General features: G+C 33.8%; 1 long non-coding RNA gene across 1 annotated transcript in view; it reads right to left on the bottom strand.

Annotated features, from left to right (window-relative positions):
- Positions 1–4,209: 4,209 nt before the first annotated feature.
- LOC107974088 (uncharacterized) overlaps positions 4,210–26,961 on the bottom strand; it is an 87,491-nt gene continuing 64,739 nt past the window's right edge. The window contains exons 2-3 of the long non-coding RNA XR_001716635.3: positions 15,701–15,785; positions 4,210–6,014 (exon numbers count right to left, since the gene is read on the bottom strand). This is a non-coding gene — a long non-coding RNA (uncharacterized LOC107974088). The remainder of the gene's footprint in view (positions 6,015–15,700; positions 15,786–26,961) is intronic.

The raw sequence follows: 26,961 nt of genomic DNA, 5'->3' as shown, positions 1-26,961 counted from the left end.
ATTCAATAAGTTAACATTCTGTTACAGATATTATGTGTGTGGAATCTGCATACCTAATGTAGGGGAGAAATTTGAAGAACAAATTTTTGGAGATTTTTATTTCTTTTAATGAAAACCATTACATTACTGTATCTGCCTTTGGAATATTTTAGTTTGCTTGTTTTATGTGGAGTAATTTAAAAACTTATTTTGCTGTCTTAACAACATCTAATATTATACTATGAAATTCAGGAGTTTAAGGAAAGATACTGTTGCATACACAATTAAAGAAAATGGTGTGCAATTTTAGTGAGATGAAACAATTTTATTCACATTTCATCACATAACAAATTATCTATTAACTGGCATCTCTATACTACTGTATTGTAGAAAAAACTGAACTTCATGATAATGACGCCAATGTTCAATAAATTTTGGATATACCTTTAGAGCCACTGCATTCTTTTAAAAATGAACTTTGACAGCTTGCTGTTACTTACATCAGGAGAGCACATATTCAAAAATAAAATCAAAGAAATATAAGTTATATTTATTTGTAAATATCTTGAAACTTCAGAGTGGCTTTTCAAGAGATATCTGGACTAGTGAGATAGAGAGGTCACATATAGATAAAAGTAGTAATCAATAGTTTACTGGAAATAATATACAGCTTGCATGAAAAATTCCCATGTAATTTATCAAGTTAATGCTGAATATATTATTTGTAAGTATCTTCTATTATAGTCTAATTATTTGTTAAAAATTTAAATATAATAACATGATAATTTCATTCCTGGATATTTGATTTACCAGAATATCTCATTCTTCAATCTAATAGTAATTTATTTATAGAATATGGACTGGACATCATGTTAGCTTCATAACAAAATCTAGATATTTGTCAATTCTGTGTCCTGCACCACAGTCCTGAGAATCTCTTGACTGACTTATAGAGAGCTGCTCCAGGAGTTGCCTTCAAGTTTCACAAGTACGTAAGAGACCGAAATCACCAATTCTTAGAAATAATTAGAGCTGTTTCTTTACTTTTCACAATCTCTACAATTCATGAATCAGTAAATAATAAAGAAGCTTTTAATGTTACCCATCAATGAAATTAGAAAGAGAACTTGGATGATCTTTTTACACTGCTCATACTAATTCTCAATCTTAGTGTATACTACTTACATTCTTTACATTATATTATTTACAGCACATTTTAAATTCTTAGAATGGATTCACCACTATAAAAAGCCAAGTTTTCACTCAATTTTTCTGCAAATGATATTTGATTTTCTTCTCGAGAGCCATCATTTCTTTACTCTAAATTCATTCATGTGGTTCATGAAGTAGTAACATCTTCACAACATAAATACACACATATTTTGGTCTGAACACACAATACAACTCTATCATTAAGATTCATTTTTGTCGCCAGTGTTGGGATAATGGTGTCTAGCAAAACCAATGCCCAAGGGTGTAGGAATGATATATATAAAGGATTGTTAGACGTCTTCAAATGACTGAAAATTAAGCTAAAACAGATGAAAGTAGGAAGCAAAACACATATTTTTAATGACATTAGGCTTACAGACCTTAAGTAATATGTGAGTCAGCCATCTTTTTAAACTTGTCCCTTTAACTAAAAATATTCTAATTCTTGAGGGTACTGGATATAGAGTATACCATTGACCACATTTGATACCTGGGCTTGGCTAAAGTAGATAGAAGGCAGTGCCAGTCTACAGATTTCAAACTGTGAGACTGATAGTACATTTACACGAGAGCAGAATTAGTCTGAATGGTGGCTCACGCTTTTAATCCCAGCACTTTGGAAGGCCAAGGCAGGAGGATTTCTTGAGCCCAGGAGTTCAAGACCAGCCTGGGCAGCATAACAAGATCTTGTCTCAATTAAAAAAAATAAAAGAAAAAAAGAAAACAAAATGACAGATTAACCTTTCACCCCTGTTGTACCCTGGAGCATACACTCATAAGATATTTATCAGGTAAACATAAGATTGTTGAATTTTCTTTACTAATCATTGCATCTTTAAGTAAGGTCTTAAAAATGGACAATCTTTAGTTGATACTGGCCCATGAAAAGCAGAAGAAAAACAAACAGCTGTCCTTTGTTATACTGACAGTCTCAATGGCATTCAATGGCATAAAGTCTTCTGCTCATGATTTTTGCAGTACCTCAATCTGCCAAGATTGGCTGAAAAAAAAAGCAGGTACATCAAGATAAAATAGTCAATGAAATTGGATGCAGTGATACACCTGAACCCACCACCCATAAATATTTTTCTCCACTCTCTTAGCCTGACAAAAAGTAACTCTTAAGCTCATTTTTAATCACCATCATTCATGGTGATTTGTGAGATTTTGGTGCATCCCTCACCTGGGAAGCATACACTGCACCCTATTTGTAGTTTTTTCTCTCTCACTGCCTTCCTACCCTTTTCCCTTGAGTCCCCAAACTCCATTGTGTTATTCTTATGACTTTGTATCCTCATAGTTTATCTCTCATCTATGAGTAAGAACATACAATGTTTGGTTTTCCATTCTTGAGTTATTCCTGTTAGAATAATAGTCTCCAATCTCATCCAGGTCACTGCAAATGCCATTAATTCATTCCTTTTTATGACTGAGCAGTTATTATATATATATATATGATATATTATATTACTGATGGAATACTTTGTGTATATATATATATACTATATATATATATTGTGTGTGTGTATATATATATATAATAGTTTATTTATTCGTTGATTGATGGGCATTTGGGTTGGTTCCACATTTTTACAATTGTGAATTGTACTGCTACAAACAAGTGTGTGTAAGCATCTTTTTCATATAATGACTTCTTTTCCAGTGTATAGATACCAGTAGTGGGACTGCTGGATCAAATGGTAGCTCTACTTTTCATTCTTTAAGGAATCTTCACACACGTAGAAGTGTTGCCTGTTCACTTTAGCCATGCCAACTTCTACTATTTTTAAATTTTTTTTACTATGGCCATTTTTTCAGGGGCAGGTTGATATCACATTGCAGTTTTGATTTTCATTTCCCTGATCATTAGTGATGTTGAGCATTTTTTTATATGTTTGTTGGCTATTTGTATATTATCATCTTTTGTGAATTGTCTATTCATGTTCTTTATCAGCACTAAAGAACTTACTCATGTAACCAAACCCACCTGCTCCCCAATAACTTATGAGGAAAAAAGAACAAAATGCAAATGGCCAGGCACAGTGGCTCATGCCTGTAATTCTAGCCCTTTGGGAGGCTGAGGTGGGCAAACTGCCTGAGCCCAGCAGCCTGGGAAACATTATGAGACCCCATCTCTACAAAAAAATCAAGAAATTATCCAGGCATGATTGTGTGTGCCTGTGGTTTCAGCTATTCAGGAGGCTGAGGTGGGAAATTGCTTGAGCCCAGAAAGTCGAAGCTGCAGTGATCCATGATTGCACCACTGCACACAAGCCTGGGTGACAAAGGCTTGTGTCCTGGGCTCTGCCCTTATGAATGGATTAATTCTGTTATTACAGGAGTGGTTTAGTTATAAAAAGTGAGTATGGCCCCTTCTTGCTCTCTTTCATGTGTGTTCCTTTGCCCTTCCACCTTCTGCATAGGATGACACAGCAAGAAGCCCTCATCAGATTCTGGCACCTTGATACTGGACTTCCCAAGCTCTAGAACTAAAACACTTCATAATTTTTTTTTGTCTGTAAACTACCCATTCTATGGTTCTGTGACACAACATAAAATGGGGAACATCTATAAGAATAGCTAAAATAATTTCAAAAAACAACCATACCAACTCCTGACAAGGATGTGAAGCAATAGGAATTCTCCTACAATTCTGGCAGGATGCAAAATAGTTCAGCCACTCCAGAAAACAGTTTGGCATGTTCTTATAAAGTTAAACACACAACTTCCATTTCACCAAGGAAGCCAACTCCTAGGCCTTTACCCTAGAGAAATGGAAACTTATGTTCACAGAAAAACCTGTATGTCAATATTGGTAGAAATGCTACTTCATAATTGCCCAAATTGGACTCAGTCCAAATTTCCTGCAGTGTCTGAATGGATAAACAAACTGTGGTAGACTCATGCATTAAAATACTAGTCAGCAATAAAAAGGAACAGGCTACTTCAATTTCATGCAACAACTTATATGAATCTCAAAGGTTTACGCTGAGTGAAAGAAGCCACTCTCCAAAGGTTACCTACAGTATGATTTTATCTATATTACATTCTTGAAAAGCCAAAACCATAGTGTTGGAGAACAGATCAGTGATTGCCATAGTGATGTGACTATAAAGGCATAGCGTGAGGGAGTTTTGGGGAGTGATAGGACTGTTCTAAGTACCATGATTGTGGTGGTGTTTACGCGAATATATATATGTCAAAATTCACAAATCTGCTGATTATTTCCCAATGCATATGTATATCGAATTATCAAGTTATACAGCCTGAATATTTAATTATATATGATTTTTAATTGCCAATTATACCTTAATAAAGTTGGAAAAAAATTTTAAAAATAAAAATAAAATGGCCATCAATGTGGGAGAGATTCCCCAACCTACACTATTGCTCCCTAAGGAAGACATTGAAAGGAGAACATTAGCCTGGATGTCCAATAGTCTACTATCAGTTCTTCAGCTGGAGGTGTGTAGTTGTGTGTGAGAGGGTATGAATTGACTTTGCATCTGTGTTGTGGTTGCAATGCTGACTCCACTATATGGCTGGCAAGAAGGGCAGAGGTCTCTGGCAGGCTTTGGTATCAGGATGATGCTGGCCTCATAAAATGAGTTAGGGAGGATTCCCTCTTTTTCTATTGATTGGAATAGTTTCAGAAGGAATGGTACCAGCTCCTCTTTGTACCTCCAGTAGAATTCGGCTGTGAATCCATCTGGTCCTGGACTTTTTTTTGTTGGTAAGCTATTAATTATTGCTTCAATTTCAGAGCCAGTTATCGGTCTATTCAGAGATTCAACTTCTTCCTGGTTTAGTTTTGGGAGAGTGTATGTGTCGAGGAATTTATCAATTTCTTCTAGATTTTCTAGTTTGTTTACACAGAGGTGTTTATAGTATTCTCTGATGGTAGTTTGTATTTCTGTGGGATCGGTGGTGATATCCCCTTTATCATTTTTTACTGTGTCTATTTGATTCTTCTCTCTTTTCTTCTTTTTAGTCTTGCTAGCGGTCTATCAATTTTGTTGATCTTTTCTAAAAAACAGGTCCTGGATTCATTGATTTTTGAAGGGTTTTTTCTATCTCTATCTCCTTCAGTTCTGCTCTGGTCTTAGTTATTTCTTGCCTTCTGCTAGCTTTCGAATGTGTTCACTCTTGCTTCTCTAGTTCTTTTAATTATGATGTTATGGTGTCAATTTTAGATCTTTCCTGCTTTCTCTTGTGGGCATTTAGTGCTATAAATTTCCCTCTACACACTGCTTTAAATGTGCCCCAGAGATTCCGGTATGTTGTGTCTTTGTTCTCATTGGTTTCAAAGAACACATTTATTTCTGCCTTCATTTTGTTATGTACCCATTAGTCATTCAGGAGCAGATTGTTCAGTTTCCATGTAGTTGAGCAGTTTTGAGTGAGTTTCTTAATCCTGAATTCTAGTATGATTGCACTGTGGTCTGAGAGACAGTTTGTTATAATTTCTGTTCTTTTACATTTGCTGAGGAGTGCTTTACTTCCAACTCTGTGGTCAATTTTGGATTAGGCATGGTGCGGTTCTGAAAAGAATGTATATTCTGTTGATTTGGGGTGGAGAGTTCTGTAAATGTTTATTAGGTCCGCTTGGTGCAGAGCCGAGTTCAATTCCTGGATATCTTTGCTAATTTTCTGTCTTGTTGATCTGTCTAACGTTGACAATGGGGTGTTGAAGTCTCCCATTATTATTGTGTGGGAGTCTAAGTCTCTTTGTAGGTCACTAAGGACTTGCTTTATGAATCTGGGTGCTTCTGTATTGGGTGCATATATATTTAGGATAGTTAGCTCTTCTTGTTGAATTGATCCTGGCAGAGACACAACAAAAAAAGAGAATTGTAGACCAATATCCCTGATGAACATCGATGCAAAAATCCTCAGTAAAATACTGGCAAACTGAATCCAGCAGCACATCAAAAAGCTAATCCACCATGATCAAGTGGGCTTCATCCCTGGGATGCAAGGCTGGTTCAACATATGCTAATCAATATATGTAATCCAGCATATAAACAGAACCAATGACAAAAACCACATGATTATCTCAATAGATGCAGAAAAGGCCTTTGACAAAATTCAACAGCCCTTCATGCTAAAAACTCTCAATAAATTAGGTATTGATGGGAAGTATCTCAAAATAATAAGAGCTATTTATGACAAACCCACAGCCAACATCATACTGAATGGGCAAAAACTGGAAGCATTCCCCTTGAAAACTGGCATAAGACAGGGATGCCCTCTCTCACCTCTCCTATTCAGCATAGTGTTGGAAGTTCCGGCCAGGGCAATCAGGCAGGAGAAGGAAATAAAGGACATTCAATTAGGAAAAGAGGAAGTCAAATTGTCCCTGTTTGCAGATGACATGATTGTATATCTAGAAAACCCCATTGTCTCAGCCCAAAATCTCCTTAAGCTGATAGGCAACTTCAGCAAAGTCTCAGGATACAAAATCAATGTACAAAAATCACAAGCATTCTTATACACCAATAACAGACAAACAGAGAGCCAAATCATGAGTGAACTCCCATTCACAATTGCTTCAAAGAGAATAAAATACTTAGGAATCCAACTTAAAAGGGAAGTGAAGGACCTCTTCAAAGAGAACTAGAAACCACTGCTCAATGAAATGAAAGAGGATACAAACAAAGGGAAGCACATTCCATGCTCATGGGTAGGAAGAATCAATATCCTCAAAATGTCCATACTGCCCAAGGTAATTTATAGATTCAGTGCCATCCCCATCAAGCTATCAGTGACTTTCTTCACAGAATTGGAAAAAACTACTTTAAAGTTCATATGGAACCAAAAAAGAGCCCACATTGCCAAGTCAATCCTAAGCCAAAAGAACAAAGCTGGAGGCATCACACTACCTGACTTCACAATATACTACAAGGCTACAGTAACCAAAACAGCATGGTACTGGTACCAAAACAGAGATATAGACCAATGGAACAGAACAGAGTCCTCAGAAATAATGCATCATATCTACAACTATCTGATCTTTGACAAACCTGACAAAAACAAGCAATGGGAAAAGGATCCCCTGTTTAATAAATGGTGCTGGGAAAACTGGCTAGCCATATGCAGAAAGCTGAAATTGCATCCCTTCCTTACACCTTATACAAAAACTAATTCAAGATGGATTAAAGATTAAATGTTAGACCTAAAACCATAAAAACCCTAGAAGAAAACCTAGGCAATACCACTCAGGACATAGGCATGGGCAAAGACTTCATGTCTAAAACCCCAAAAGCAATGGCAACAAAAGCCAAATTTGACAAATGGGATCTAATTAAACTAAAGAGCTTCTGCACAGCAAAAGAAACTACCATCAGAGTGAACAGGCAACCTACAAAATGGGAGAAAATTTTTGCAATCTACTCATCTGACAAAGGGCTAATATCTAGAATCTACAATGAACTCAAACAAATTTACAAGAAAAAAACAAACAACCCCATCAAAAAGTGGGCGAAGGATATGAACAGACACTTCTCAAAAGAAGACATTTATGTAGCCGAAAGACACATGAAAAAATGCTCATCATCACTGGCCATCAGAGAAATGCAAATCAAAACCACAATGAGATACCATCTCACACCAGTTAGAATGGCAATCATTAAAAAGTCAGGAAACAACAAGTGCTGGAGAGGATGTGGAGAAATAGGAACACTTTTACACTGTTGGTGGGACTGTCAACTAGTTCAACCATTGTGGAAGTCAGTGTGGCCATTCCTGAGGGATCTAGAACTAGAACTACCATTTGACCCAGCCATCCCATTACTGGGTATATACCCAAAGGATTATAAATCATGCTGCTATAAAGACACATGCACACGTATGTTTATTGTGGCACTATTCACAATAGCAAAGACTTGGAACCAACACAAATGTCCAAAAATGATCGACTGGATTAAGAAAATGTGGCACATATACACCATGGAATCCTACGCAGCCATAATAAATGATGAGTTCATGTCCTTTGTAGGGACATGGATGAAGCTGGAAACCATCATTCTCAGAAAACGATGACAAGGACAAAAAACCAAACACCACATGTTCTCACTCACAGGTGGGAATTGAACATTGAGAACACATGGACACAGGAAGGGGAACATCACACACTTGGGCCTGTTGTGGGGTGGGAGGAGGGATAGCAGTTCACAATTGGCTCTCTGTCTATTATTGGTGTATAGGAATGCTTGTGATTTTTGCACGTTGAACTTGTATCCTGAGACTTTGCTGAAGTTGCTTATCAGCTTAAGGAGATTTGGGGCTGGGACGATGGGGTTTTCTAAATATACAATCATGTCATCTGCGAGCAGAGACAATTTGACTTCCTCTCTTCTTATTTGAATACCCTTTATTTCTTTCTCTTACCTGAATGCTCTGGCCAGAGTTTCCAATACTATGTTGAATAGGAGTGGTGAGAGAGGACATCGTTGTCTTGTGCTGGTTTTCAAAGGGACTGTTTCCAGCTTTTGCCTATTCAGTACGATACTGGCTACGGGTTTTTCATAAATAGCTCTTATTATTAGGAGATATACCTAATGCTAAATGATGAGTTAATGGGTGCAGCAGACCAACATGGCACATGTATACATATGTAACAAACCTGCACATTGTGCGCATGTACCCTAGAACTTAAAGTATAATAATAAAAAAAAAAAAGAAGGGCAGAGGTTATAGAAGGCCTTCTTTGTGTCTTTACCCTCTGCTATGGACACCAAGAGGGGTTACCCCAACCCCACCACAGACTCTACATTTGTTCAGGTTATCCTCTGTAAGTGGTCATATCTGTTTCCTCAAAGACTTTATTGGTTTACAAATCCAATAGACAGATACTTCCACTGATGCTTGCTTTTGCCTCTGATCATGCTACACTATCCTGGGAAGATATTCATCTGATCTGGCTAAGTGATGTACATTTTTGCACAAATAGAGCGTTCTTTTTGCTTTCTTCATGAATCCCTTCCATTTTACTTCATATGGTGCCGGAATCATGATGCCATCAATATTAAAATATATTATAAAATATATTATATAATCCCTATATAATGCAGTGGTTACAGTATGCATATTTCAGGCTATCTGTGAAAATGCTTTGTGATGTGCTGTTTTATATCAAAGAATGGAACCTGTGTTTTGATTCACCAGCTTCAAAATACTCTTTTTGTAGAATCTGTGAAGTGACATTTCTGAGCCTATTGAGGCCTATAAGGAAAAATTGAATATCCAGCAGGATAAACTAGAAACAAGCTAAGGGAATAAATAGTTGGAGGATATGCTGTTCTACATTTATGCTAGAAATATTCCAGTAGTAAATATAATATAACCAGAAAATAAATAATCATCCACTTTTTCCAGCACACTCTAGGTAAGACTTAAATTTGTGCTATTCATCAATAAAGACAAGTAACAAGCCTTTTTTTTATTGACAAGTTGATATACATCCATGAGCACATGGATATGGAAAGACACCCTGGAAAAAAAATTTTTGTACTGGGCCCTCACAACCTAGGATCAGTCCTGACACACACACACACACACACACACACACACACACACAGAGAGAGAGAGAGAGAGAGAGAGAGAGAGAGAATAGAGTGCAATTGATGAAATTAGTTTATTTTATAATTATTATTAATGAATAAAATATTTTGTGCTGGGATAAAAATTGATATGGTGAGGCTGTTGTGAATTTTAGATACCCTTTAAGATATATTATCTGATAGCTCTATTTCTTTCCTTATTCCCCTGAAGCCTAATTTTATTGATTATTCTGAGTTATTGAAAGACCAAGTTTTATAGTAAGAATTGATTTGTGTATAGTGATAAAACTCTTATTACTTGAGTTTATGTGAGAGTATCTCTCTTTTTTATTATTATGCTATAAGTTCTGGGATACATGTGCAGAATGTGCAGGTTTGTTACATAGGTATACACGTGCCATGGTGGTTTGCTGCACCCATCATCCTGTCATCTACATTAAGTATTTCTGCTAATTTCTACATTAAGTATTTCTCCCCTATCTCCCCAACCCGAGAGGCCCCAGTGTGTGATGTTCCCCTCCCTGTGTCCATGTTCTCATTGATCAACTCCCACTTATGAGTGAGAACATGTGGCGTTTGTGTTTCTGTTCTTCTGTTAGTTTGCTGAGAATAATGGTTTCCAGTTTCATCCATGTCCCTGCAAAGGACATGAACTCATCCTTTTATATGGCTGCATAGGATTCCATGGTGTATATGTGCCACATTTCCTTTATCCAGTCTATCATTGATGGACATTTGGCTTGGTTCCAAGTCTTTGCTATTGTGAATAGTGCTGCAATAAACATATATGTGCATGTGTCTTTGTAGTAGAATGATTTATCATCTTTTGAGTATATACTCAGTAATGGGATTGCTAGGTCAAATGGTATTTCTGCTTCTAGATCCTTGAGGAATCGCCACACTGTCTCCCACAATGGTTGAATTAATTTACACTCTCACCAACAGTGTAAAAATGTTTCTATTTCTCCACATCCTCTCCAGCATTTGTTGTTTCCTGACTTTTTCATGGTTGCCATTCTAATTGGCATGAGATGGTATCTCTTTGTGGTTTTGATTTTTGTTTCTCTAAAGACCAGTGATGATGAGCTTTTTTTCATGTTTGTTGGCCTTATAAATGTCTTCATTTGAGAAGTGTCTGTTCATAGCCTTCATCCACTTTTTAATGGGGTTGTTTGTTCTTTTTCTTGTAAATTTGTTTAAGTTCCTCGTAGATTCTGGATATTAGCTGTTAGTCAGTTGGATAGATGGCAAAAATTTTCTCTCTTGCGATAGTTTACTGAGAATGATGATTTCCAATTTCATCCATGTCCCTTCAGAGGACATGAACTCATCATTTTTTATGGCTGCATAGTAAAACCAAACACCGCATAGTCTCGCTCATAGGTGGGAATTGAACAGTGAGAACACATGGACACAGGAAGGGGAACATCACACTCTGGGGACTGTTGTGGGGTGGAGGGAGGGGGGAGGGATAGCATTGGGAGATATACCTAATGCTAGATGACGAGTTAGTGGGTGCAGCGCACCATCATGGCACATGTATACATATGTAACTAACCTGCACATTGTGCACATGTACCCTAAAACTTAAAGTATAATAATAAATAAATAAAAAGAAAAAAAATTTTTCTCATTCTGTAGGTTGCCAATTCACTCTGATGACAGTTTCTTTTGCCATGCAGAAGCTCTTTATTTTAATTAGATCTGATTTGTCAATTTTGTGTTTTGTTGCCATTGGTTTTGGTGTTTTAGTCATGAAGTCTTTGCCCTTGCCTATGTCCTGAATGGTATTGCCTAATTTTCTCCTATGGTTTTTATGGTTTTACAACTTACACTTAAGTCTTTAATCCATCTTTAGTTAATTTTTTATAAGGTGTAAGGAAGGGGTCCAGTTTTAGTTTTCTGCATATGGCTAAAAAGTTTTTCCAACACTATTTATTAAATAGGAAATTCTTTCCCCATTGCTTTGACAGGTTTGTCAAAGAACAGATGGTTGTAGATAAGTGGCATTATTTCTAAGGCCTTCATTCTCTCCCATTGGTCTATATATCTGCTTTGTTGCCAGTACCATGCTGTTTTTGTTACTGTAGCCTTGTAGTATAGTTTGAAGGCAGGTAGCATGATGCCTCTAGATTTTTTCTTTTTGTTTAGGATTGTCTTGGCTATATGGGCTCTTTTTTGGATTTTTAAAAATTCTATATGAAATTTAGGTTTTTTTAATTCTGCGAAGAAAGTCAATGGTAGCTTGATGGGGATAGTATTGATTCTATAAATTACTTTTGGCAGTATGTCCATTTTTATGATATTGATTCTTTCTATCCATGAGCATGGAATGTTTTTCCATTCATTTGTGTCCTCTCTGATTTTCTCAAGCATTGGTTTGTAGTTCTCCTTAAGGGGTCCTTCACATCTCTTGTAAGATGTATTCCTAGGTATTTTATTCTCTTTGTCACAATTGTGAATGGCAGTTCACAATTGGCTCTCTGTCTATTATTGGTGTATAGGAATGTTTGTGATTTTTGCACATTGAATTTGTATCCTGAGACTTTGCTGAGGTTGCTTATCAGCTTAAGGAGATTTTGGGCTGAGATGATGGGGTTTTCTAAATATACAATCATGTCATCTGCGAGCAGAGACAATTTGACTTCCTCTCTTCTTATTTGAATACCCTTTATTTCTTTCTCTTACCTGAATGCTCTGGCCAGAGCTTCCAATGCTATGTTGAATAGGAGTGGTGAGAGAGGACATCCTTGTCTTGTGCTGGTTTTCAAAGGGACTGCTTTCAGCTTTTGCCTATTCAGTATGATACTGGCTGCGGGTTTGTCATAAATAGCTCTTATTATTTTGACATATGTTCCATCAATACCTAGTTTATTGAGAGTTTTTAGCATAAAGGGGTGTTAAATTTTATCGAAGGCCTTTGCTGCATCTATTGAGATAACCATGAATATCTCTCTTTTTCGAATAAATAAAGACAAAAGTATTGGTGACTTATAAATCACAAGGGATCACCTAATTGACATATGTGATTTATGGTATTTAACTTCATGATGTAGTGGTTACTTCTTCAACTGCCTCCATCACGGAAATAGAAGCATTGCAATTTGTGCTGGATATGTTTCCAAATGACTAAGATGAGTATGTTTGATCAACTACTATTTTGAGGTGATATTTTCTTTAAAAATATGCTCATTCCTAACATGGAAAATAGGTACCTTTTTTAGAAAAGTGTCGATATTTTGGCTGCATTTCAAAACTGGGCAGGAGATTATCAGTGTTCAATCTACCAGTCATCTTTCTTCAAACTCCCACTGAGCTAAATGGGAGTTTTGTACTTTAGCAAACAGTAAATTAGGTTTCCAGTGACGTGAAGAGAGGAGGACAGACAGTTCCAGATGGCAAGTGCCACAGAAGCTAAGGGTCAATGTTTACAGAGAAGGGAGTGGGTGCAGTATACAATCTTAATTATTAAAAGTCAGTAGACAGGAAAACAACCAAAATGGTAACAGATGAGTGAAATGACTCTGTTGGAATGAGCAAGTACTGTAAGCCTTTGCAAAGCTCCCAAGGGCAAATGCATTATTAGTAGATTTGTATTTATTAGGAGTATGCCATGGGATTAAGCTGCTGTGAGCTAATTCTTACTCTTGTTTAAAACTTTTCTTTTTAAAAAAAATCGAAATAGCAAACCTTGGTAGTTAACACATCTTTCATTACTTGGAAATAGTAATTCTGCAGAAACATACTTGTTTTTGGCTTGCCTGAATGCAGTTACTTACCTTTATATTTTTCCTAATTATACTGTACCATATTAATATTGTTGGAACTGAAATAATACTATTTGTTTCTTTCCAGAGGAGATGAAAGTATCATACAATGTTTGCAGCATTAAGATTTTCTTCCGCTTTAACTAGTTATAGTGCAATAGATATCAGTTTTGTTTCCAGCATTATATTGTTAATGCCTCATGCAGGATTCATGCATGATTATCTCAATTTCGTGTTTTTAATTTAACACAAACATTAGCAAGAAGAACCAATTCACCAAACCTAATGACTGGTCATAATGCCATACAATAAAGTGTTACTTTCTACAACATTTTTTTTATGCAAAATTCATCTCAAAACACATTTTAAAGTTAAATGAAATTATTATAGATTTAATATTATCTCATTTCATCAGCTAATAAATAAGAGCAAAGAGAGAAATTAACTTATCTACAAATCAGAAAAAAGAAAGGTTTAGGAGACATGTATTTCAACTGGGTGACAGGAGATTCCAGAGGAAGGATAAAGAATAAAATTACTGGGAACTCTAGGAGCCATGGCTGCAAGCTTTATGAGACAGAGGTTTTAGTTTGTATTTGTTTCTTGTGTTGAAATTGCTTTGTGAACTTAAGCAAAATAGTTAATTATCTGTAACTTAGATTTGCCTTGTTGATAAACTAAAATGGAGTACAGCTTTAGAATGGAGAGCTGCTCCCATTAAAAGTAAGTTAAAAAATATTATGTTTTAGGGAAGTCCATTTGTCACGCTTTTCTGGGCAGTAACGCTCTAATACAAATTGTTGTTATAAAAAAATAAAATTAATGTCCTAAATGGAGTATTCTCTTATCTGCAAAACTATACAACACAAAACCTATGCTCTATGCCTTATTGATATATTCTTGCGTGCTGAATTCTACCTTTAAAAAATTCACCAAACATTAAACACTGGAGCAATTTACACCTTCTCATTGTATTAGTATTAGAAAATTGAAGTAAAGTTCAGAAATTCAAAATGTTACTCTATTGCTCATTAAATTATTTAAATAAATTAACATGTGTATCCTAGCCAAGGTACCTCTTAAGAATGACAATTAATCTTAAGAGTGATTGACAATTAACTTTATATTTTTAAAATGTGGTTATGTGTTAGAATAATCAAAAGACATTGCTTATAATTTTCAAACTGTTAGAATGGATGAATTACCACTGTATGAGGGAAACATAAATCAAACTTAAAGATTTCTTCTGTTCTAACCAATTTTCATCACCATCATCTTCTGTGAGGTCACCTATCTCTAATTATAATTAAACTCTAATTTCTCACCTGTGAAATTAAATGATTAGTCTGAATATGAGACATAGATTCAAATATCCACAGAGAAGTGATAGGTAATTTAAGTTAATTAAATTTATCAGGTGACAATTTCAGCAAACTAAAGAGTAACTACTCCTTCCAAACTGGTCTTCTGAAATTGTTACCATGCAGGAATTTGGAGTAATACAGCAAATTTCTTTATTTGCATGCATATCAAACTGTTTTATTTCAAATGTCTGAATACCAATTTTTAAGTGCTAGTCCAGATATTTTTAAGCAGCCAATACAAAATACTTATATGGTGCAAACAAACTGAAAACCACCAGTTTCTAAATATTACAACTGATCGATTTTTAGATTACTCCAAACAGTCCACTTTTGAAATATTTTTCTAAAGCTAAAATGATACAAGTACATAGACATTTTCATGTCAGATTAAGAAATGTGGAGTGTAGTAATCCTTATATAGAGGTAAATGAATAGGTAAGATTTATTTTGTTTGTTTGTTTTATTTTTTGTCTTTTAGACTTTAGTCTCGTTCCTTCACCAGGCTGGATTGCAGTGGTACAATCTCGGCTCACTACAACCTCTGTAAAAGGCAAGTTTTGTACAAAAAATTATCCTGTTTTTTGAAAAAATAATATTTCCTCTGTCATTTTTTCCATTTTTTACCTTTTTAACATGCCTTCCTTGATGAGATGTAAAATGTCTACTATGGTGTTAATGTGTATCTCAATAATCACCATTTTAAAATTTAACAGATATTAATAATTAATTTTTTATGATTCCTACCTTAACCTTACAACCTGAGGAAGAAATGGTATCCTAGATGGAACAGAAATGTTGAAATGGAGGAGTATCTCACCTGAGAAATGCCATCTCCTCCTCAAGTATGGCAGTACCTTGGTGTTGTCCCCATACTCCAGGGTCTGTTGTTTACCATTGCAAGCCTGGAAAATCAGTTGTTATTTCAGTAATAGAAAATAGCTTCCCAAATCCTCTCGTGGAAACTACACTCAATAAGAAACACATTTACTTAAAACATAAATGTCACATTTATTTTTAAAAAAAGAAATGTAATAAGCAAACAAGATATTTGTGCTCACTCAGTATTTCCTGCCACTATATTCCAACCTAATTGAATTGCCAATTATCATCTGAATTTTTCTCAGTGATTATCAAAATAGCTAATTCAAAGTAGGTTGATGACTTGTGTTATAAGTCTGACATGTACTGATATGTTAATCTTCACTATACGGATCTTTCTAACACAATTACCAAACACATAGGCCGTGACAGGCTCCCAACTAAATCACTTTAGACATATGCTATCATCATGTGCTTGTATCTGTTTGCCTTGGATATTTAAACTCTCTTTAAAAGTTGTAAGACCACATATGCAAATAGTTGAATTAATCTAACCTCAGGTTATTCACTCTCATTTGTCCCTGCAAAAGCCCTTGATATTCATTTTCAATCCTAGACCCAATTCCCATCCCCTTCCATACATAGACACCTACTTTGCTCTACTTAAAATAAGACATACCTTTATATATATAATAAATATCATCTGAAGGTATAGTATTGAATTATATTTTATTTTTAAAACCAGTATTTTTATGAATCATATTTTAACATAAAATTAAATTTTACCCTTTTTATTTTTCTGTACACAACCAGTTAGTTGTGTTTGCCTGCATCACAGCATTCCATTTTACATACCCAGCACACTTTATTTTTATTCATACTCCCACTGATAGACCTTATATCTAAATTTCTACCACTCCTCTTATTGGTATCATGAATATATTAATATCTGTTCCTAAAATGATCTGTTACTAAATTTAAGCATATAAATACAATTTTGAGATAGTAAGTACGTAGAGAATTTACATTAATGTCAAAGTCATCTGCTTATAACAGGAAAGGGAAAGTGTTGTCAAATATCCATATCATTGTGATTATTTGGTATTATCAAAATTTTACTTCTTTTAATCCTAACAGGCTAAGGTGCTATGTTAGTGTTGCTCATATTTGTGTTGCTTATTACTCTAAGAATATTGTCAGACATCTTTTATACCTGTTTACCTTTTACATACTGGCCATTTACATCCTTTGAACATTTTTCTAATATATTTACTATTTTTCTTAGTTTTTTTCAGGATTAAAATATATTATATTAATGTATAATTAGTTTTAGAAATTGCAAATATTCTCTTTCAGACTTGTATAGAATTGTGTTTTCTTTTCATGTCAAAGTAGTTGACATTTTTCCCTACAAGTTTTAGTTCGTTCATTATTAATAAATTTATTGACTTTATATTTTTAAACAGGCCCATATTTAGGCATTTAGGGTACAGAAATTAAAAGTAATAAAAACTAATTAACTAACAAACTAAATAAATACTAGAAAATCACTTTTCTCAATGGAGCTTACCTATTTTTGAGGATATGGACAATCATCAAACACATTAACTTAAAGTATGTAAGGTGATTATAAGTGCAATGAGAACAAAATATTCACAGGAAACATATACAGCATGATCGTGATGTGTGATAATTTATAAAGGAAGGTGAAAAAAGTTATATTTGAACAGAAAGCTAAAAGAGTAGAGAATAACCTCCATGTGGTTATTTAGGAAAAAATAATTTCAGGCGAAAGGAAAAGAAGAAACAAAACTCACAGTTTTGAATTTTTTTTTACAAATACATTATTTGAGTAAATCATTGTAATAGAGGATCCAGAGTTCCTGGATATTTCTACTTTAACAGCACCTTGTGTTTATTCCTAAAACTTTAAATCACGTATCTTAATAGCTAGTATTATACATTCTCCATTTCGTCCTTTATTTTTAAAAAGTCTCAATATCAGCTATTCATTTCCATATAAGTTTATCACATTTTACTTTAGATTTCAAATCTCTAAATACTAAATAAATATTTTAATTTATGAGATGGAACTTGTTATAATATGATGTTGCAACATTTCCCTGGTACCAAAATTGGAAAAAAAAGTTATTAAAAAAATAAAACTACAGATCAATATTCCTTATGAATGTATATGCAAAAATCCTCAATAAAATATTTGCAAATCAATCCAATAATTTAAGAAAAGGACAAGACATTACAACCAGTGTGTTTTATTTTAAAAATGCAAGGTTGATTTAACATTTGAAAACCAATCAGTGCAATTCATTATATGTCTTAGTCCATTTGCATTGCTTAAACAAAATACCTAAGACCGATCAGCTTACTAACAAAGTAAATTTATTTCTCACAGCTCTGGTGGCTGAGAAGTATATGATCAAACATCAGCATATTCGGTGTCTGGTGAAGGCTTATTTTCTCATAGATGACACCTTTGCACTGTTTCTCACATGTTGCAAAGGATAAATGAGCTCCTTTCAGCGTATTTTATTAGGGCACTAATACTATGCATGAGGGCTCCGTGCTCCTGACCTAATAACCTCTCAGAAAGTCCCATTTCCCAATACCATGACATTAAGGCTTAGGTCCTAACGTATGAAACTTAGGAGACACAAACATTCAGACTACACCACCAAGTCAACACACTAAGGAAGAATAACCATATAAGCATCTCCACAGATACAAAAGTGCATTGCAGAAAGTAAATTTAGCAAATTTTTACATCGTCATATAAACACACGCACACACAGAGACAGGCTGACTCTCAGCAAACTGAGAAGAAAGTAGTACTTCCTCTACTTGACAAAGGTTGAGAAACTCACATTAAGCTTATGTCCAAAATATTTAATGTAGAAAGACTAAAAGGTTTTCTCTTATACAGGGAACAAAGACATATCTATTTACTATTGTACTGAAGGCCCTAGTCAGTGCAATAGGATAAGAAAAATCAATAAATGTCATACAGATTTTTTAAAAATAATAAAGCTGTCTCTATTTGCATATTATTTGTCTATCTAAAATAAATATCAAAAATGACAAAAATGTTATCAAGACGAATAATAAGTTTAGCAGTTTGCAGGATAAAAAGTAAATATATAAAATTATATTTACAAAATTGAATTTGTTTTTGTAATTATATGGGGATATATATTTTATATATTATGTTTGTAACATATGTATGAAAATATGTAACAGTAATATTAAAATATTTATGGGCAAGAAAGATATAGCCAAAAGTACTAAACATAGATGAAATAAATCAAAATAAACTTAGAGAAATATACTATTTTCATAGTTTTAAACACTCAATATTTAAAAAAATCAATTTGCTCTGATTTGCCTATATATTCAACACAACTCCAATCACATTTCTAGCAGGAATTTCTAGAAATTAGCAAACAGATTCTAAAACTTATATTCAAAAGTAAAGCAACAAAAAACAGTAAAACAATTTTCAAAAAAATAAAGAAAAAAGCTGGAAGGCACTTTTCTTTATTTAAGAGTGAACTCTAAACTTGCAGTAATCAAACACTGTGGTACCAGCAAAAGACTAGACATAGAACAAATGAACAGAAAAGAGTCTAGAAATAAAAGTACACATATTTGGCCAATTGATTTTCAACAAAGATACATAGGCAAATCCATTAAGAAATAAATTCTTCTAAATAAATAATGATAGGATATTTGGATATCCACATTAAAAAAAAAGCTTGACATTTTTGTATTATTTAGTTTATAATTTATTACATGATATATGTAAATTAATTCTAAATAGATCATAAATCTAAAACTAAAGGAGAGACAAGAGGAGGAGGTAGAAGAGGAAGAGGAGGAGCAGAAAATATAGGAGAAATATTTAGCAATGTGACTTTGGAATAGACAAAGCAGAGCTTAGATATGACACCAAATGCATACTCCATGGAAGAAAATTTGATAAACTGAACTTAATAAAAATTAAAACCATTTGGTCTTAAAATGACATTCTTAAGAAATTGAAAAGACATCATATATTGGGGATATATTTATAATATATATATCTGATAAACCATTTATCTTTTGAATATATGAAAACTTCTTAAACCTTCAATTTTGAGAAATAACATAATTTTTACAAATCAACAAAACATTTAAATAGACAAATCACCAAGATTTATATCGGTGGCAAATAAACACATATGAGGGAACTAAACATCACTGGTCATTGGAGAAATGCAAATTAAAACTACAATGTGATATCACTACACACCTATTATAGTGCCTTGAATACAAAATAATAGTAGTAACGGCAGTAGTAGTAGTAGTAAAATACTAAGTACTAGTACAGATGCTTGGAAATTGAACTACCTTGCATCGCTGGTGGACATGCAAAATGGTGCCGGCACTTAGGCAAATAGTCTAGCAGTTTCTAGGAGACATAATCATAAACTTACCATGCTACCCAGTAATTCCACATCTATATATTTGCCCAAAAGAAATAAAAATTTATGTTAACACAAAAACCTGTACACTAGTATTTATAGAGTACTTGTTATGTAATATCAAAACTAGAAATGATTTTATTTTATCCTATTGCAATAATATAATCACCCAAATTTGGGAGCTGATATGATGCTACCCTTCCATCTTCACCTGACATTGATATGACTTTTCTAATTAGCTAGTATTTGATAAATGTGAGATAAGTAGTGGATCAAGGAAATGAAGATAAAAGAAAATAACTCCAACTAGAAAATTACCTTAGAGCATAGGTATTAGTTTAGGACTTCTGCTTTTTTTCTTTTTATTTCTAGGCTGACATTCACCTGGCCTCAGTCTCACACACATGCACACGCACGCACACGCACACACACACATTCTTCACCTCTCTTCTCTCTATTTACTGTAATAGCTATTGAATCTTATCTAGGTTTGACTTTTGCACTTAAATGTCTGAGAATATGTTTTTAATACCTTAAAAATGACAATTGACTAGTAGATTGTAAATGTGGAGTAGTCTGCAAACCTGGAAACATATTTGCATAGAACGACTAAAGTTTTAGCCCTGAATTTATCCATATAACTCCATCATGTAGGGATATTAATATAAATAAGCAAGAAGACGCATTCAAGGTCACATTATCAACTATCAAATTATTAGTGATACTATGAACAGGGACTTTTTAAACATTACATATATAATGAATACATTTGAATTTGCTTTTCAACATAAATACTACAAGAAAATAATTTTATGAATGCCTTAATCTAGAAAGTGTATTTTATGTGACAGATTTATGACAGCCAAAATAGGGACTGAAGCAATGAAGCAATATGTGCTTCACATGTATGTAGTATGTCACCTTTCATCTTTAAAGGAGATGTAAAGACTATTCTAAGAACTGGTATGCAAATATCTTCTATACTATCCTCGGTTGCCACAAATTCATGCAAGAAGTGCACAAAGACATACAACACAATCAAACAATTTAGAATTCTAACTTTTATTTCTAAAGTCTTAGGTGGATTTTCTGCCTTAGATGAATCTTAGAGCTTAAAGATCCCTTCCATCATACAGCAGAGCCTAATAAACTGCTCCTCTTAGAGCACACTGTTTAATATTTTGACTCTATAACTTAATACTCCACTGCTAAGATAGAAGCAAAGAAAGGGAGTTACAAGGCAAAACCTTCCAAAAAAAAAAATCATTTTCTCTAAATCCCAGAAAAAACCTCCTTGATATCTCTGCAGCCAGGGCGTCCTAAGGCAATGATTTAGGTGGTAGCTACGGGGCAATTTTACAACTAACGCATTATTGAAGGAATCAATTCCAATATTTTACATAGACTCAATCATTGGAAAATCCTCTTTCTACAAATCAGAAGCTATGTCCTTCGTTTAATAATATATTTGACTCTAATCAAATTACTTTCAGTTCTTCTTCTTAGTGATACAATTATTTGGGGCAATGTGTAACTGAAAAAAGATGCAAAGCACTTGGTTTCTAAACGTCTGCTAATGGACAAAGATTATATTATGAGGTGCAAAATTAAATTCACTCTGCATATGGACAAAGTTCAGTATATTCACTGAGGGAATTTATTGACTACCTTAGTTGTTTTTGTTTTTTGTTTTTTGAGACAGAGTCTTGCTCTGTCGCCCAGGCTGGAGTGCAGTGGCGCGATCTCGGTTCACTGCAAGCTCCGCCTCCCGGGTTCACGCCATTCTCGTGCCTCAGCCTCTGGAGTAGCTGGGACAACAGGCGCCCGCCACCACGCCCGGCTAATTTTTTGTAGTTTTTTTAGTACAGACGGGGTTTCACCGCGTTGGCCAGGATGGTCTCGATCTCCTGACCTCGTGATCCGCCCGCCTTGGCCTCCCAAAATGCTGGGATTACAGGCGTGAGCCACCACGCCTGATCTACTACCTTAGTTTCATCAACTAGTACTACATGACAGAAATTGCACCTTGGAGTGTCTTAATTCTCACTATCCTAAAAGATCTTATTTTAGTAATAGCCACAAGTAAAGACTTTACAATTATGAATTCCTAATTATTTGAAAAAGCATTTAGCAAGTATTTTTTAAATATAATCTTATGCTTAAATTAAATTGACACCATAAATATTTAGGGATATATCAAGAGTAGATTTTTATATGTCAAAGGTAGATATTGTTTTCTATTCAGACGGCCCCATTTTCTTTCTTCTGTTGTCCTATTTATTTGGCAATGATGCCACTTTTAATTGGACTAATGGCTCAAAGCCACAAATTTAAATTATTTGAATTAAATCCTGTGCTTGCACTTGTTCTTCTGGCAATTGATTCATATCACCCCAGGAATGGTCTTGGAAATTTTTATCTATTAGGCTAAATGTTGAGCGTGGAAAAAGGTTATAAAAATATCCATAGATTGCTCAAGGAAAAAAGATAGAAATATTGATAGCAGAAGGGCAAAGGAGTTATGCTCATGATTCACTAATATAAGGTATATTTTTAGTAGATGAAATGTGATTTAAATATATTTCCTAAACAAATATTAGATCTGTTTTCTCGTCATGGTTAGTTAGAAATAAAAGCAAGAAATGAAAGCAACAAAATTATAAAGTGTGGTAGGCAGAGGTAACCAATTTTTTTCAGGGTTTTAAAAATATGTGTGTATGTATATGTATATATTGTATATGTATATGTATATATGTATATATACATATTTTAGAAACTGAAAGTTTCTGTAAAGTTCTTTTCTAAATGGCACTTTCTAGTTTCTCAGAAAACCATGTTGAGTGAGAAGCTTTCTCTATATCTCTGTGTCCCTCAATCTTCACTTTGTTGGCTTCCAGGAGCTTCTTTTCATCTTGGCTCTTAAAGTATCTGCTACTGTGATCTCCTCCATTATTTTTCCTCATTAATTTACTTTTACAGAAAATAAAGTGTAGGTTCAGAAATTAAATACTTCAACTAAAAGACGAATTCCATTAAAATTATAGTCCTTGCTCATTTTCAAGTGTTTGTAAAGTCACCTAGTACCATCATACACATTTTTCTTTGGATGTTTTCCCTTCAAGGCTTCATATTATATGTGACGCAGAATAAATGAATTGTTTCCCTTAACAAGTATCTATCAGCATTTTTCTGTGTATATTATAAGGTCTTATAGGTATACATTAATGTTCTTAGAGGTAAAAAACAAAAATCAACTGTATTTTACTTAAGCAAAAAATACACTTATCTGATGGATTTCTGTGTGCCCATACAATTAGCTGAAGGAATGAACTGTGGTAAGGAAAGAACTGAGAGAAGATACAATCAGGATTCTCTTCAGTTGTAGATTACATGGGTCTCTCCTACATATTTCATGACTGGAATTTGACATAAATGCACTCATGATTCTGAGATAGTGACTGGGCATAACATCTTATTATAAAATACTCTTTGAAATTTCATCAATAAATATAATAAAGAAACAGAGAGAACAAATTTGCCAGTATCAGAAATTAGGAATGAGAGAGAGTATATAAGTAAGACCCCTCAGACATTAATACTATAATTATGATAATTATGAAACAATATGAATGAATTTACTTGCATTCATTTGACAACTTAGACGAAATGAACTAATTCTTCAGATAAATACTGCCAAAACTCACTCAGGATGAAAAAGATTATATGAATAGTACTATAACAATTAAGATATTAACTCTGTAATTTAAAATGCTTTCAAAAAACATCTCCAGGTCCACATGGTTTTACTGGAAAATTATACAGATTTTAAAGAACAATAAACACAAATTCTACCAAACTTCTCACAGAAATTAGAAGGGGAGGCAAAACTCTTTGACTCTTATGAGGCCACTATTAATTGTAATACCAAAACCAGTACCAAAAAAATTACACATCAGTATAGTACATGAACATGAATACAAAAATCCTCAACAAAGCAAATAACAAAGTTGTATACACCAAAATATGTGTATGTGCACACACATATGAATGTATATACACCACATCCGAACCAAGTGGAGTCTATTCAGAAACAAAAGTCTTATTTAAAATTGAAATGTCCATCAATGTCAGATTGATCATTTGACAAATTCCAAGATATATTCCTATTAAACTCTTAGTAAAGTAGGCATAGAATGTAAATCCTTCAACCTGATAAAGAACACCAAGGAAGAACCTAGATCTAATATTACACTTGACAGGGAAATATTGAATGACACCTCTAGGAGAATAGGGATTTAAGAGTAAAAGGAAAAATAATCTGAAAAGCAGCAACTTTTAATTGACTGCCATAAGAAAAAAGTTCATATGGGAAACCAAGAAATAATATTTTGAGATATGTTCCTTTAATGCTTAGTTTTTTGAGAGTTTTTATCATAAAGGACATTGGATTTTATCTAAGACTTTTTCCACATCTATTGAGATGATCATATGTTTTTTATTTTTATATCTGTTTATGTGGTGAATTATATTTACTGATTTTTGTATGTTGAACTAAATTTGCAACCCAAGAGTGAAGCCTACTTGATCATGGTGAATTAACTCTTTGATGTGCTGCTGGATTCAGTTTGCTAGTATTTTGTTGAGAATTTTTGCATCTTTGTTCATCAGCGACATTGGCCTGAACATAGTTTTCTTGATTTTGTTGTATCTTTGCCAGGTTTTGGTGGCAGAGTGATGCAGTGATGCTTGGTTCATAGAATAAGTTAGGGAGGAGTCCCTTCTCCTTGATTTTTTGGAATTGTTTCAGCAGAATTGCTACCAGCTCTTCTTTGTGTGACTGGTAGAATTTAACTGTGAATCCATGTGATCTGGGGCTTTTGTTGGTTGGTGGGGTTTTTATTACTGCTTCAGTTCCAAAACTCAATATTGGTCTGTTCAAGGTTTTAGTTTCTTCCTGACTTAATTTCAGGAGGTTGTATATTTCTGGGAATTTATTCATTTCCTTCAGATTTTCCAGTTTGTGTGCATAGAAGTGGTCATAAGTGTCACTGAAGATCTTTTGTATTAAATGTTTCTGTGATTGATTGTAATTTCATCTTTTTCATTTCTGTTTGTGCTTATTTTGATTTTCTCTTTTTTTTTGCTTCATTAATCTATCTGCCAATCTATCAATATTGTTTATCCTTTCAGAGAACAAAGTTCATTTTGATGATTCTTTATATGGAATTTTTGGTCTAAATTTTGTTTAATTCTGTTCTGGTTTTATTCATTTTATTTATTCTGTGATATGTCAGGTTAGTTCATTCTTGTTTTTATAGTTCCTCTAGATAATGATGTCAGATTGTTAATTTGAGATCTTTCTAACTTTTTGAAATAGTCATTTAACATGAGAAACTTTCCTCTTAACACTGTTTATGCTGGCTAAATCTGGCTAATTTTGAACATCAAAATAAATGAAAGTAAGGCATTGTAACTTATTGGATAAATGAAGAATTCATGAGTCTATTCCATTATAAATATATAAATTAGTAATAAATACCTGAGGTGAATGATAAACTCTGTTTCACTATAAAATGCCAACTAATACATGTAGAATAAATGATGGAAATAAACAATTAGCATTTGACAAACATCATAAGGTGGTTCGGGAAATAGTTTTTAAAAGATGCCAATGCACATATGTGGAGTTTGGATGAAAATCAGAAAGTGGGACTTTAAATATGATAATTTGATTTTAAAGCCTTAATGCTATATACATATTATAAGGATAAAAACAAAGTATTTATAGTTAAATATATTTTGTTGTAGCTAGAATTGGTAATTTAAGGTTTTGTGTTTGCATTATGGGGTAAAGCAAATATGATATTCTAATTTCATTATTTTTCATGTAGTTGCAAATTGAGATGCTCCGGGAGAGAAAAAAAAAATGTGTGATATAAGAGGATAAGCTTTTGTAGTCTTGAATCTTAATAGAAAGTTTAATATAAATTTATAATGTGTGCTCTCTTTAAGAATAAAAAAGTTATTTAACTATTTATTCGATCTAGTCCACTGATAAGGGCTAGCACAACCAACTCGGTAGCAATAAACATGTGACCCAGAGTCTGTTTTCTAAATACCATTTTCCTTTAATATTTTGACATATTAAACAGCAAAGAAACAAGGAAGAATGCAAAAATCATGCCAAAAGGACTCAGGAACCAAGTTGCAGATAGTTACACTTTCCAAAGATGGAAAAATCTCGACATTGATAAGTGTAATATTTGCAGTGGATTGACACACATCAAATACGTTTAAAATACGTGAGTCATAGTTACACAGCAAAAAGGGAAATTAATAGAGGAGGTTTGTGAATCAGAACATTATGTTGAATACTGGTAAATAGAGTAAGTATTCTGCCTTTTCTATGTAAGCTATGATATTAGATAACCAATAATAGATGAGGAAATATTTCTCTTTCCAAAAACATTCCAGCTAGTAAAGTGGGAAAGATTGACAGAATTATAGTCAACTTTGAGACACTGGAATAAATTAATGGACCTAAGCATTGATCATCAATGATTACTAACTTCACAAAAAGAGAGGTAACTAGATAGCATGTACTCCAGGATAGAAGTGTACTCTCCACTGCCTATTAAGGATACTTGAAAAGAAAAAAAAAAAAAGAAAGAAAGAAAGAAAGAAAGAAAAAAGCAAATCCAAATCTGATCAGCCTCTAGAGCCAATGACCACATTTCAAAAAATACAGAGACAATGCCACAGGGATATAGTTAGCAAAATT

The sequence above is a fragment of the Pan troglodytes genome, chromosome 3 (assembly GCF_028858775.2).
Source record: "Pan troglodytes isolate AG18354 chromosome 3, NHGRI_mPanTro3-v2.0_pri, whole genome shotgun sequence".
Lineage (NCBI taxonomy): Eukaryota > Metazoa > Chordata > Mammalia > Primates > Hominidae > Pan > Pan troglodytes.
Note: the sequence above shows the minus strand (reverse complement) of the source record. Positions and strands in the feature narration are given on the sequence as shown.